The sequence below is a fragment of the Schistocerca americana genome, chromosome 1 (assembly GCF_021461395.2).
Source record: "Schistocerca americana isolate TAMUIC-IGC-003095 chromosome 1, iqSchAmer2.1, whole genome shotgun sequence".
Classification (NCBI taxonomy): domain Eukaryota; kingdom Metazoa; phylum Arthropoda; class Insecta; order Orthoptera; family Acrididae; genus Schistocerca; species Schistocerca americana.
The window spans coordinates 703,789,264-703,803,108 of record NC_060119.1 but is presented as its reverse complement, the minus strand read 5'-3'; the positions used below and the strand labels follow the sequence as shown (position 1 = coordinate 703,803,108).

Genomic DNA, 13,845 nt, shown 5'->3' with positions numbered 1-13,845 from the left:
TACCGTGCTGGCTATGCACCCTAGTATCAGACAACGACGTGAAAGAAAAGGTGGAATGTACTAGGAGGGCGCACGTCGGAGACACTAGGTAAGGTGCTCTTCCCCAAATGGCTCACACTACGGAGGACAAATTTTGTAATGGAAGTCAAACCCCAGAGGGGGACCAAGGAATGCCAAAAGGAGGAGATGATTATGCAACAAAGCGGAATTGGAAAACCAACAGAACCAGGAGGATAGCGGGGGCCAACATAAGCAAGGACACCAAGAGAGGGAGAGGAGAGGGCGAGGGGAAAGGAGCAAGGAGGGGAAAGGAGGGGAAGGGAAAAGAAATGCAGCCCTGGAGAGAAAGAAGGCTGCAACGGCTCGGGGCCCCGTGCTCGCCACGCACGTATCCACAAAAGAGTTGTGGACCCCCTGGGGGAGGGAACTGAATGGAATCCAAAATGAACACATACCTCAGCACAATGACAGGGCAGTGAAGAGCTCGTAACCATGGAGAATGTGGCAGGGAGGGTAAAGCAAAGCTGTCACAGCAGCAAACGAAAACTGGTAGGACAATCCAAAGTCAGCAGCCTCAGCATAAAGATTCTCAATGGGACTAATATAGAAAGCACCAGTGGCTAAACATATCCCACAATGGTGGATGGTGTTAAGACAATGTAAGAAAGACGGATTTGTGGATGAATATATGATACACCCGTAATTCAGTTTCAAACAGACAACAGACAAGAGACCAGTATGAACAGAAGACAGTCCAATCCGCTCCCCCCGAGATACTGCATAAAACAGGTAAAACTTTTTAGAGGGCGCGAGTCCAACAATCTGCCAGGTAAGAAGACCAACAGAGTTTCCTAACAAATATTAGTTCCATAAATTTCGTTGTGTCAATGAAGGGAAGAAGGAATGGGCCGAGGTGTAGGAATGGGGGAAGAAACTCCCAGTGCTGCCCGAAGTTCATACAGACAGTCTTATCAGCAGAAAATTGGAAGCCATTGTTGATTCTCCACAAGTAAAAATGATCAAGACATCAAGGAAGATGCCACTCAAGTAGACAGGTTCGTTGCGAGCTGCAATAGATCACGAAGTCATCGGCGAAAAGAGAGCCTGAGGTACGCGGTGGGAGAGGCTCCATAATAGGGTTAATGGCTATGGCAAATAATGCAATGCCTAGTATAGAACCCCAAGGTACCCCATTCTCTTGAATAACAGTGACCAACAGAGCCGAGCCCACACATACCTTAAAACAGAGCCGAGCCCACACATACCTTAAAGACACAGTCTTTTAAAAATTCCCAGATAAAAAGGGGCAGACAACCCCAGCAGCTCCACTCATACATAACATGGAGGATAACTGTCCTCCAGCAGATGCCATATGCTTTCTCCAAAACAAAAAATACGACCACAGTTTGGCCCTTCCATAAAATATTGTTAATATTATGAGTTGACAAGGAGACGAGATGATCAACTGCAGAGTGTTGGCTACAGAATCGACAATGAGCATCTGTGAGAAGAGTCCGAGATTCGAGTCACTCCATCAGCCCATCATTAATCATATGTTCCACCGTTTTGCAGATGCTACTGGTGAGGGCCACTGGGCAGAAGCTGGAAGGAAGGTGTTTGCCCTTACCAGGTTTAGGTATGAGAATGACAACGGCCTCACGCAAGCGAATGGGAAACATGCCATCTGTCCAAATGCATTGATATGTATCGAGGAGAAAGCATAGGCCCTGAAGTAGATAGGTGCTGCAACATCAGAATGTGAATGCCGTCCAGTCCTGGAATGAATAATTGGGACGAAGAGTGTGCATGTTTAAGCTCCCTCATAGTAAAAGCAGTATTGTAACACCTATGACTCTGGGACGAGAAATATCATCCTTGCCTCCATCACCTGTTTCAGAGGGAGGAAGGCAGGACGGTTGTGGGTGAAACACTAAATGTCTGCAAAATATCGGCCCAAGGTGTTGGAGATATCAAGAGGGTCTAAATGTGGTTCCGGAAAGCCAACGGAGATTACCCCAAACAACAGAAGAGGGAGTAAAACTGTTAATAGAACTTTGAACAGAAAGCCAACTAGCTTTTCTGCTGTCCTTGAAAATGCAGCAACACTCTGCACATTGCTGTTTATAATGGCAAGTCTCGCACAGCAAGGCAGTCTCGCAAAGCCTGTTGAAGCAAATTAGCAAATTTATTTGCTACGCAAAATTGTAGTGTCCTGCATCTGTATCCGTTATTCAATAGGCGAGTTTCCAGACAGCCGGAAATAGGGAATTGGCAAGCCAGGGCCCCATTCATGTCGGATCAGCCCGCGTTTGCAGAGGCCAAGGCACAGAACAGGGCAAAGAATAAACCATGAGTAGAATCACAGACATAGCACTTCAGCTTATGCTAGTATGACAAATAAAACAGATATGCAAAAACTAAAACGCAAACACAAGTTAGTCAAAAATGAGACAACTAATGAAGAAATACTAACACAACAGCCAATTGAAAACATACAACAAGATCTAACAGTCACTGGCCAAAATGGAGAGAAACACTTAAATGTTACAGACACCATTCAAGAGAACAATCAACATACATATAACATAGTTATTCAAGGTAACGAAGAACAGGGCTACACTACCCAAATGAAACTGAAGAAAAAAAGCTATTTAACAGACATCGAGTCTGACAACGAAGAGACAATTACAAAAAAATTTACCGATCATGAGCATGCAGTTCGCATTTCAAATTTAAAAAAAGGTGAAACAACTAAGACATTGTGCACTAAATTAAAACAATTAAATTTGGCACAAGAAATAACTGACATAAAATTCGGTCAAAATGGTAGTGTTATTCTTGTCAGTAAAAACCCAAATACTGAGAAACAAATAGTCAAAAAACTAAAGGCAAATTTCCGACCAGAAATGAAAGTTGAACTAATGAGACTCAATTATAATCCTAGGCTACAACAGCATAGAAATTTCGGGAATTTTGTTCCAAGTTTGGGTGTTGTCATAACAAAGGTTGACTTTGATGTTACAATCAATGACGTCGAAGAAGTTCTCAAGGAACTACATCTTAATTTTGTTAGGATAGTTAGAATGAAATCCAAAGAAACAGGAAAGGAAACTGCAAAAATGCGCATGATTAAGCGTGATCAACATACAGTAGATTATCTTTTAAAAAATCATTTGAAGATGTTTTGTAAGGTACATACAACAGAAACTTCAAAGCTTCTTAATCCACAACCAGTACAATGTGTAAAATGTTATAGCTTCGAACATTCTACTAATAACTGCACAAAACCACCAAAATGTGGCAAATGTGTAGGCCAACATTTTACAAGCAGCTGCACAGCTAAAGACGTAAAACCAAAATGTCAGACATGTGGCGATGACCACCTAGCAACCGATGTTAGATGTCCTAAGAGACCAAAAGAGGCAGCATCGATTGACAACTGCCAAAGTGCATTGTATCAATATGCCAGTTACAAAGGAAGCTGACATTGATGAAAAATATGTTCAAGTAGATGATCTGCTTAGAGCAGTTACTACAGCTCTGATCAATATACTACCCGATAGGAAGAATAAAATAGAAACAGCCATTGGAGATGTAGTGAAGAAATTTTTCAACAGGAAGATTGCTATTACACAGAGCTTAAACTCCACGCATATCCACATAATCTTCAGGACCGATTACATACAATAGAAGAACCACTACAGTTGGCACCAAAGCAATGGCCACCTTTAGAAAAGAATAATCCACAGAGAAATATACAAGTAGAAGAAATACCTTCTCCAAAAGTTAACAGTACTTAAAAACCAATATTTTAAAGAGTAGAAACCAGCTCTAATTTTGTAGATAGTATATAAAAATGGATCCCCGAGAAAATTATGTAATTGTTAGAGAAACTATTACTGCCTTTGTCAATGTAAATGTTATACTATCGAAAATTAATTTAATAGAACATCTTATAGAGTCAGAAAATGTTAATGTGATTGGTATTGCAGAGACAAAGGCATCTGAGCATCCAATAAAGATCAACTATTTTATACGTCATGATACAAATACTAGTGAAAGGAACGTTAGTGGAGGAGTAGCAGTATCACAAAGCAAAAATTTTCCAGCAGTTAGGATTGATTTGCCAGATAATTTGCAAAATGTACAAGCTGTGATATTGAAGACACAAACAAGAACTAAGAAATTTATCTTTTTAACAACAATATATATCCCTCCAAAGGACAGATTACCTATAGAATGTTTTGAATGTATGACAAATCTGGGCCCTTTTATCATTATGGGTGATCTAAATGCAAGATCTAATACCTTTGGAGATTCCGCAACAAATACAAATGGTAGAACACTAGAGTCTATCCTTACAAATTTTAATATTTGACGAGTCGACAATGATGAACCCACTTTTATAAACCACAGAGGTACATCAATACCCGATCATATTTCATATATTAACAATATACATCGATATTTTACTGCTCACTGGACAGGCAAAAGTATTGCTAGTGATCATTTACCACTATTAGTAAGAACTACAATGTACCATTCTATTAAAAGCCAACGAAGTACTAAAGTAATATACGATTTAGAAAACATGGATCAAGAAAAATATCAAACATTGCTTGATGAAAATATACCAGAAGTGATCGATATAACAACTGAAGAATTAAACCAATATAATGATGCCATTGTAACAGCTATAAAACAAGCGGAATAGAAAGTGTTTCAGTAAAAAGAATAAAAGAGAATCTAGAAAGGATACCTGAAAGTATTTTGGTAACTACAAAACAAAAACGTAGGATATATCGACAGCTAAAAAGATTTCAGTCTGAAGAATTGAGAATAGCATGTAACAGATTGAATATGCTTGTCAAAAGACAATTGGCAAATTTTCACTCGCAAAGATGGGCAAAAACGTGTGTGTTGTTAGATCACAAACAATCAAACAGGTTCTGGAAGACTTTTAAACGTATTATAGGAGATAAAATAAACACTGAGTCTCCACTACAATATAATGGGAATACAATAACAGATAGTCAAGAAAAAGCACAAATTTTTAGAGAAGTTCTAATAGAAACTCATAAAATACCTAAGGATCCACGTTTTAATAATTCGCATAAACAAAAGTTGATGAAGAAATGCCAATGATTTTAACATCCCCAGAAGTTTTAAATGAAGAGCAATTAGCACTGATTCAAGAAATTACAGAAGAAGAAATAGATAAAGCAATAAATAATGGCAAAAACACTTCACCTGGAACGGATGGAATTAGCAGACTACATGTTAGAGCAGCACCAAGTGAAAAAATAATTAGAATGTTACACTGTTTGTACAACAATGTTTTAAAATTAAAACAAATACCGCAACAATGGAAAACAGCAAAAGTAATTATGATACCAAAATCTGGGAAACCATTAAATAATCCGACATCCTATCGTCCTATAAGACTTTTGTCAACTACTGGAAAATCTTTTGCGTCCATATTAAACAGACGATTGCATTAATTTGCAGAAGGCCAAAGACTTATACCTGACATACAAGCAGGCTTTAGGCAACAACATTCAACTATAGATCTGATTATCAGAATATGTACTAGCATTACTAAGACCTTAAATATTACAGATCGTGCATCAGCCTTATATTTGGATACAGAAAGAGCTTTCGACAGTGTGGCGACTAGGATTATATTATAAGCTTATGAACTTTGGTATCCCAATTCAATTTATCTAACTAATTAGCATTATTATAGACAATAGACCTACATATTTATCGATTAATAATAAACTCTCTAGTCCTTTCATTCCAGAAGCCAGGGTGCCACAGGGTGCTATTCTTTCACCTTTGCTGTACACCTTATATACAGCTGATATTCCACTGCCTACCCATTGGAATGAAGGCTTGACACTTGATGCAGATGATACAGTTTATTGGTGTCATGAGAGAACGTCCGAAGAATTGAATAATGCAAATACACAATACCTCACAAAATTAGAAAAGTGGCTCAGTACCTGGGTCATTAAACCTAATGCGCACAAGAGTCAATTTGTGATATTCAGACACAGAAATTTTACTACTAATAAATTACAAACACCAGATAAAGTAAAGTTAAAACTCTGGGGAGGAGAAATTTTACCAAAACCAAAAGCAAATTATTTAGGTCTTATAATGGACGCAATACTGTCATAGAAGCCTCACATAGATAATATCCTTAAGGTAAGGAGAAGAATCGGACTTCTAAAGTTAATTAGAGGGCGTATAACAGGAGCACTCAATAGTACATTAATTTATACTTATAAAACATTTATAAGACCAGTTTTGGAATATGGGGCACCAGTATGGATTGCAAGTAAACAGCATACAGAAAGAATTTTAAGTACGGAAAGAAGAATCTTACGAATCGCTATTAGGTCAAGTCTCTACACTACAAATCAAGATATATATAATTCAGTAAATATATTACCGCTACAGCACCGACTGATTGAGCTTGTCATCAATATAGGAATGAATAGACTTCACTCTGATACGCTAACAACTAAAACACTAGAAGAAGAATTTATGCATTTCAATTTTCCATGCTACCAGAATAAATTTCCATCACATACTATAGCACAATGTATTAGGGAGACTAATGAAGAATTGGATAGGACAATTCCACTTGGACCTTCTAATAATATTAGCCATTTAGTTAACGAAAGCTGAAGTGCAATTGTCAGTCACACAATAAAAAATTTAAAAAAAATTAAGTGAGATTTTAGTCAAAAATACAAAATAAAGTAAAACATTATATAAGATACATTATCCCAGGTGGGGTTTTCCCAAACCGTAAGGCGAATGCCGGGATATAGCATTATTTCCACTCAGAAACAAGAAGAAAAGAGGAAGAAGTAGATTAAGTAAGAAAAATAAAGAATGTATTGACAGATAGAAATAGAAGACATATAATAAATTACTGAAGAATTATTGTTATTGAATTGGATAATCAATATTTTAAGTAAAAACAGGAAATATAAATTTTTCCCAAATAATATAAATAAATTGAGTCCCAACAGTATTAAAGCACATATGGCTGAAAAGAGCTACGCTCTAGATACAGCCCAACCTCGTAAGAGGGTACGAAAAAATGGATAAAGTTCACCATCGTAAGACGGCACTTAAAAATGCAGAGATCTCGTCTCCATGTGCAGATTGCATCACGGCATGCCTCAATCCACCAGGGGAAAGAGGCACATCGCTGCGAGGAAGAGGTGCAAGGTTTGGAATACTGCATGGCAGTGAGAATAGTGTTTGTAAGGTATATTCTATCTGGCCATCAATGCAGGAGAAATGGTGTTCATAAAAAGTGGCCAATGAGGAATAGAGCTGCTACTCAGCTTCAGAAAGCTGCCAGCTGGTTAGACAAACAGATGGGATAGGCATCAGCAAACAAATGACACAGGAGAAATGGTCACTTGAGTGTTTGTCAGAGAGAACTGACCACTCGAGACAACAAGCAAACTGAGCAGTACAGATCATATGGTCCAAGAGAGAAAAGGGATGGAATTGGGAAGATATGTGATGTATTCATGTTCAAACAGATTAGACTGAGCTGGCTGAAGATATAGGAGAGAGCCTCTCTGACAGGAGCATGGATAGCCCCATAGGGGATGTTGGGCACTTAAGTCATCAAGCAGCAGAAAGGGAGGAGGAAGTTGAACAATAAGTTGCAAACAGCCAAAGACGAGAGTGAGTAGACATTCCCAAAGAGAGAAGGTGAAACTTGGAAGGGAAAAAGAGACAGCAATAGCTTGAAGCTCGGTGTACAAGAAAATGGTGCAACTATATACTTCATCTCAAATGAGCAACACGACTTACCCACAAGCCGGAGCAGAAAACAACTGGTATGTATAATCGCAAGAGGAGCTGTAACTCAACCCTACTGGATCTGATGCTGTTAATGTTCTGTTGGAGAATAATCACATCTGATGATAGACAGGAGATGTGTCAAATAGCAGGGTAGTCACTATGATGGCTGCCAAGTGCCAGGATTCAAATGTGCACAATGACCAGGTCCAGAGGCTGGAGGATCCTGGCCATTAGTTTGACAGAGGGTGTCAGCATTTGCCTTCGGCTGGCTAGCAGAGTGGTTGTTCGTGGTGTGTCCCAGTGAAATGGAGGTCAGCCGAGTGATTGTATCGCATGGTAACACCGTGGAAGAAGAACACCGAGGCGGAGAAGGGAAAGATCGCATGCCTCTTTTTGACTGCTTAGAATCATGCCATTTGTCAGGTGCATACCTAGATGCTAGCTGGCTAGATGTGCGCAGAAAGTCATCAAGAGAGTACTCCTTTTTAGATTTCTGTGCTTCTATTTGCGAATCATACAATTTCGGTGGTGCAGGCGAAGGTTTCTTGGTAGGGCATGCACCTGTAGCAGGTGAAGATGAGAGTGAGACCTGGGAGCTGGATGATTTCACAAGCATGGCACTAAACTGGAAGTTGCAAGTCTACACAGCCACGTGCTTCATAGGTCGGGGTGTAGTGAGAACTGTACTATAACTGACAGAGGGTGGTGTACAAGGTTTGCGATTAGCCATCATTTTCCAAACAATGTGAGTGGAAACCTTTTCCTTCACCCGGATCTCCTGAATGGTTCTCTCATTGGACAGTCATGGGAGGAGGCAGCATGGTTAACCTTGCTGTTGATACAGTGAGGGGAAGGAGGCAGACACACACCCTCATGAGCATCCCTGCTGCACATTACATATTTGGCTGCATTTTCACAAGATTCACGGGTGTGGTTGTAGCACTCACATTTAGAGCACCGCGTGGGATTTGGGATATGCAGTCCGACAGTAATAGCTTCGTAGCCAGCCGTAATTTTTGATGGAAGTACCACATGGTCAGGTGTGAGGAATAGAGTGCAGGTTGGCACTAATTCTTTATCAATCTTTTTCATGACGTGATGGACTGCAGTCACTCCCTGGTCAATGAGGCAGGCTGTTGTTTCAGCCTTGGTAAACCATCAAGCAGCCGAGTGGCTATGACATCATGGGAGGAATTCAGAGTGTGGTGTGGAGAAGTACTGCATTAAGCAGTTTCTTTGCTTGAAAAGCACTATCCATCTCCAGAAGCAAGGTCTCATTATGCAACCAAGGGCAGGACTTCAAAAGACCGGGCATTGGCATCTACAGCCTTTTGAATAACAAATGGGTTAAATGTAGTGAAATTGTGACCATCTTCCGTGCATGCCACCAGGAGGTAACGGGGTGCAGCCAAATCCCCCATGATTGCCAGCGTCTCTGATGGTGTGATCCTTCCTGCTGGAAGGCCACCCTCATCGGGGGCTCACCTGCCTTAGGTCATTGTCCACACCTCTTGGACTCCAGACAGAGGGACTAATCAGCATAGAGGAAGGTACCAGCTCAGGCACTCTGTATATTGCTCCCTGCAGTATGCGTTCAGCAATGCCTATCACGGACAAGCAAAAATAAATGCAAAAATCATCAGCAGACAAAAGGGTGGACACCATAGGCCCCACTGCTCCCATCAGACCATCGGCAGCCACTAAAAAGAGGGGCACTCAGAAGAGTACCCCGCGGAACCCCATTCTCTTGCAGATGGGAGGTGCTACAGGAGATAGCAACCCGTACCAGAGAAGTGCAACATGAAAGAAAGTGCCAGATAAAATTTAGGGGTGGGTGGATCACGGAAGCTCCACTCATGTAAGGTGCCAAGGATGTAGATGCACCATATAGCAGTAACGACACTTTCTTGCCATTGAGAAGGGAACTTCCCCTCACTGAGCAGATGGTTAAAAATGGCAAGTATACGATGTTGGCTACTCACTGAAAAACATTTGGTTGTGAACAAAGTCTGGTCCAGCAGCCATATCAGGGCAGAGAGCAAAGGTGCCGGCAAAATCCCACTTGCTAAACATGGAGTTATAAGGCTCCAGGCAGCAGGGAACAAAAGGTAAGGGGAGTTGTTCCAGACAGAGTTTGAGAAAACAGAACATGGGCGGACAGTGAACCAATGTTGAGGCCTTGGCAAAATGCCGAGCATAATGCTCAGCACCAGAGTCCAGGCTGGCAAGGATAACACAATTCTGGGAAATTTCTGGGACACCTGTACGAGAACAGAGACCAAAAATGTGCCTTACCTTTGCCCATACCTGCAATGAGTGAGTATGCGGCTCTATGGCAGCAACACACAGTTCCCAGCAAATCTATTTCTAACCGGGACCAGGCACAAAGCCATTAAAGGCCAGAAGGTGGTCCAGAGATAAATACCATTTGTAGAATTGAAGGGCATGGTAATAGACTAACAGCCACAGCAATTTCAGAGGTCTACCAAGTGACAGCCTTCTGTCGAGAACAACCCGAGGACGAAGTAATCACTGAAGCAGCTGCCAAAAGGATGGCACCCGTCAAAAAGTTTCAAAAGGACTCATCAATGCCACTGTGTGGTGCGGCAGCAGAAATGGCGAGCAAAGAAAAGACATCCCTATCCACATTAGTAAAGGCCAACTTGGAAGGGTATCCACATGAATGATGCTGATGAAAAGATAGGATGATCAGAAAATGACTGCTGTTGCACACATCGTCGTGAACTCCCCACTGAACAGAGGGGAGGAATCCAGGGCTACAGATGGAAAGAGTAATGGCCAAAAAAGTGCCATGTGCCACACTAAAGTGTGTGGGAGCTCCAGTGTTGAGGAGGCAGAGATCGAGCCCTGCTAGCACGTTTTCAACAATCCCGTTTTGGTCAGTGGTCGCAGCTCCACTCTACATGAAGTTACAGACATTAAAATCCCTAAGGAGAAGGGTAGGGAGGACTTCAAAATCCCCAGCAAGAAGGGATAATGGGATAATTTGGATGCAAATGACAATTTTTTCATAATTGTTAATCTAATCCTCATACGTATTCAGTTCTAATATGTAGTCCACATTTAACAGGTGGTTATAATATGGTGTCCGTAAGCTCTGTTGGCCAAAGTGAGACTGCATTTTTGAAATAAATGTTTGTTATCTTAACATTGCAGTAAAGACATACAATTATAGTTGAAAGGATGCAGTTGAGAAACCAGCTGTGATACTGTAAGAAACTATGTATACATCTCATAGGCCTATGCTTTAAACCCAATTTTAATATATAATTAGTAATATATCACTAATAGTTTGTTAGTAAATAACATTTCATGAATGTGGAGTAATTTTGGTATAACTGCACTTTATGATGGATAATGGTCTTAGTTTGCCTTTGCAGGTCATGCCACATGCATATAAATGACATCACATATGACTCAAGTGATGTTGAGAAGGCCGGGGAAGTAGTAACAAAAGAGATGTCTGTGTCTGTTGCAGCTAAAAAGTTCAACATTCCATACAACACACTAAGGCAGTCTTCACTAGTCTTACTGGCAGAGGTAATATAGCTACATGAATTAATTCAAACTCAGAAATAATAATAGGACCATGGGCTTCAGTGCATTACCAAAGTGAATGTGGTAAGATAGTAAAGGAGCATAAAATTACAACATACACAAAAGTGAAACCAATATTAAGTGAAGTTTTTATCCAGGTGTAAGGGTGATGGCAATTACTAGATACATAGAAATGGGTAACACAGAATGGATTAATTTAGGACAATAAGTAGGAAGATTTTTTTGCATCTGATTTTAAAGAGAGATATTTCAAATTTTCTTGAACAGTATTAAGTTTAATTATTTGTTTATCTTGTCAAGTAACACACATTATTGATTTTGCATTAAACATTTTGGAAACATAGACATTTGTACTGCGACATGGGTTTCAAGGATGTACTCTTAATTATCGTTGCAGTAATTGTAGCATAACAAGACATTAAAGTATGTTTTACTTGATTAGTACACTTTATATCCCAGATCCCCCATCCAAGGGGTAAATTGGGAACAGTTAAAACTTTGGGATATTATTATGACAAGGAAGGGTCATAGTACTTGAAAATGCACCAGAATAATTCTAGAAAGTCTCACTGCCAACATATGACAAACTGACAGGAAAACTGTCATAGTAATACGCTGCATGCCCTTAAACTAAAAAATGCTGTTTCTTTATAACCAAAACACTGCAACTGACCCTTTGAGTTTCAGTGCACACATTAGCCCACTATGATTGAAACGTTGATCTGAATAGACGGTATGGCATCAGCTTCAAGAATTTCTTCGAAATCATTCATACCCAGACTCAAAGATACGTTTTTGGTAAAACGTCATAAGTTAATTTCACACCAAGAATAGTAAAATGTACCAGCTTGCTAATAGCAACATTTTAAAAGTTGTACAGGCTGTTGAAAACGACATTACTAACTGCATTTAGCTTAAAACTGCAGACGTGAATCAAACATGTTGGACAAGTCTCCATTCAGCGAGCTACTATGAAAAATGTTTACTGGTTTGATCTTTTAGTCTAGTATTATAAATTATTAATAACATACTTTGAAAGCACATGAATACAGGCAATGGGCACCTTGTGAAATACGACCAACGGCGCAGTTCATCCGGTTGTTGTCATACGATGATATTCAAGATGGAATTACATACTATGCTAATAAACTACAAAACATGAATTGCGCTTAGTCCCTTGCTTCACGGTCGCTCATTGAATCAAAATTTGCGTGCAGCATTTCAGAACCTCGTAACAATTAAATTTCGACAACGATTTGATCCACAACATGCCCTTAACAATATGTGAAGCGTATTTAAAACTGTTCGATACAGGTTTTTTCCGCTTTAAAAAGAACAAAAAATTTCCGACACTTCGGTAAATCCTAACAAATGAAATATTGGTTCCATATATCGCTGATACATGCACGACCAGACTTACGGGAAGGCTGTGCTATCAGAAACACTTGTACGTACTTGCCACTATTCATTGTACACTTCGTGTGTTTTCACAACACCACTAACGTTAATCAAGTACTTTCGTCGTCACATCAAATCTGTTCCGAGCAGCGCTTCCACAAGCAAAGAAAACTTGCACATGCATACCACCGTCACTATGCCACAGTAAGCATTTGACTGTTTTGACGTTTACTGACCGGAAATTAAAATCACGTGACCATTCTGTTTCTAAGCGCAATCCAGTGTTTTAAGTGAACTATAAAGTCTTGTCCGCCACTTTACCCGCTGAGTGCAGCCACTGGAGTCGTCTGCGGTATCACAACTCCTTGAAATTGCCGTTCACGTACCTGAAACGGCTCACGCTAGCTTCGTTTTTTCTCAATAAACAGTAATCAGTGGCGCTTTCTGTGTACTCCGGCAGCAAAAAGGTTAGTTTTGGTCGAAATGTGGATAAACTTATCAATATACATAAAATTGCAAGCCGATTCAAAACATGTTCATCCCCCATGAATGTCACTAGTTGCTCGCAAACTGAGCGTAAATGAAAGCAATTTGGGCTAGCACCACCTGAAGATTATAAAGTAAGCTTCTAAATGCGTTGCGGTTAGTTAAGAAAAACGGCTACTGGCGCAGATATTGTGCATTTTTTCTTGTATTTTAAGTGTGTAGTCACAGTCCACTATGGACGGGAATATTTTTAAAAAATATACGTGTCCAGCTTACTGACATTTCATTTTCACAGTATTTTATTGATATTCCCTTTTTGCCACGTGATCAGTGACCTTTAAATAAAATAAACTTGGTGTATAGTTGTCTCACAACTTTACCTCTGTCCACAAAATATTTAGATTTACATAGGCGTAAATGATTTATTCTGCATCTACAGTGAAGCTTGAGGAATAGTTTTATAAGCTGCATATAATGGGTTTCATTCCCAAATTAGCTGCTGTAATTACAAAATAAAAATGATCACTAGTTATAAGTAAGGAA

At 39.9% G+C, this 13,845-nt stretch overlaps 1 protein-coding gene across 5 annotated transcripts in view; it reads right to left on the bottom strand.

Moving 5' to 3' along the window:
• Positions 1–13,162, bottom strand: part of LOC124609653 (exonuclease mut-7 homolog) — a 244,638-nt gene extending 231,476 nt beyond the window's left edge. Inside the window, exon 1 of one of the 5 annotated variants that reach the window (XR_006979496.1) lies at positions 12,874–13,060. The gene's annotated coding sequence lies outside the window, so the exon portion shown is untranslated. Of the gene's footprint in view, positions 1–12,481; positions 12,750–12,838; positions 13,061–13,137 lie in introns of those variants that run through there. The other 4 variants (XM_047140093.1, XM_047140091.1, XM_047140090.1 and 1 more) reach the window with 4 other exon arrangements.
• Positions 13,163–13,845: the final 683 nt, after the last annotated feature.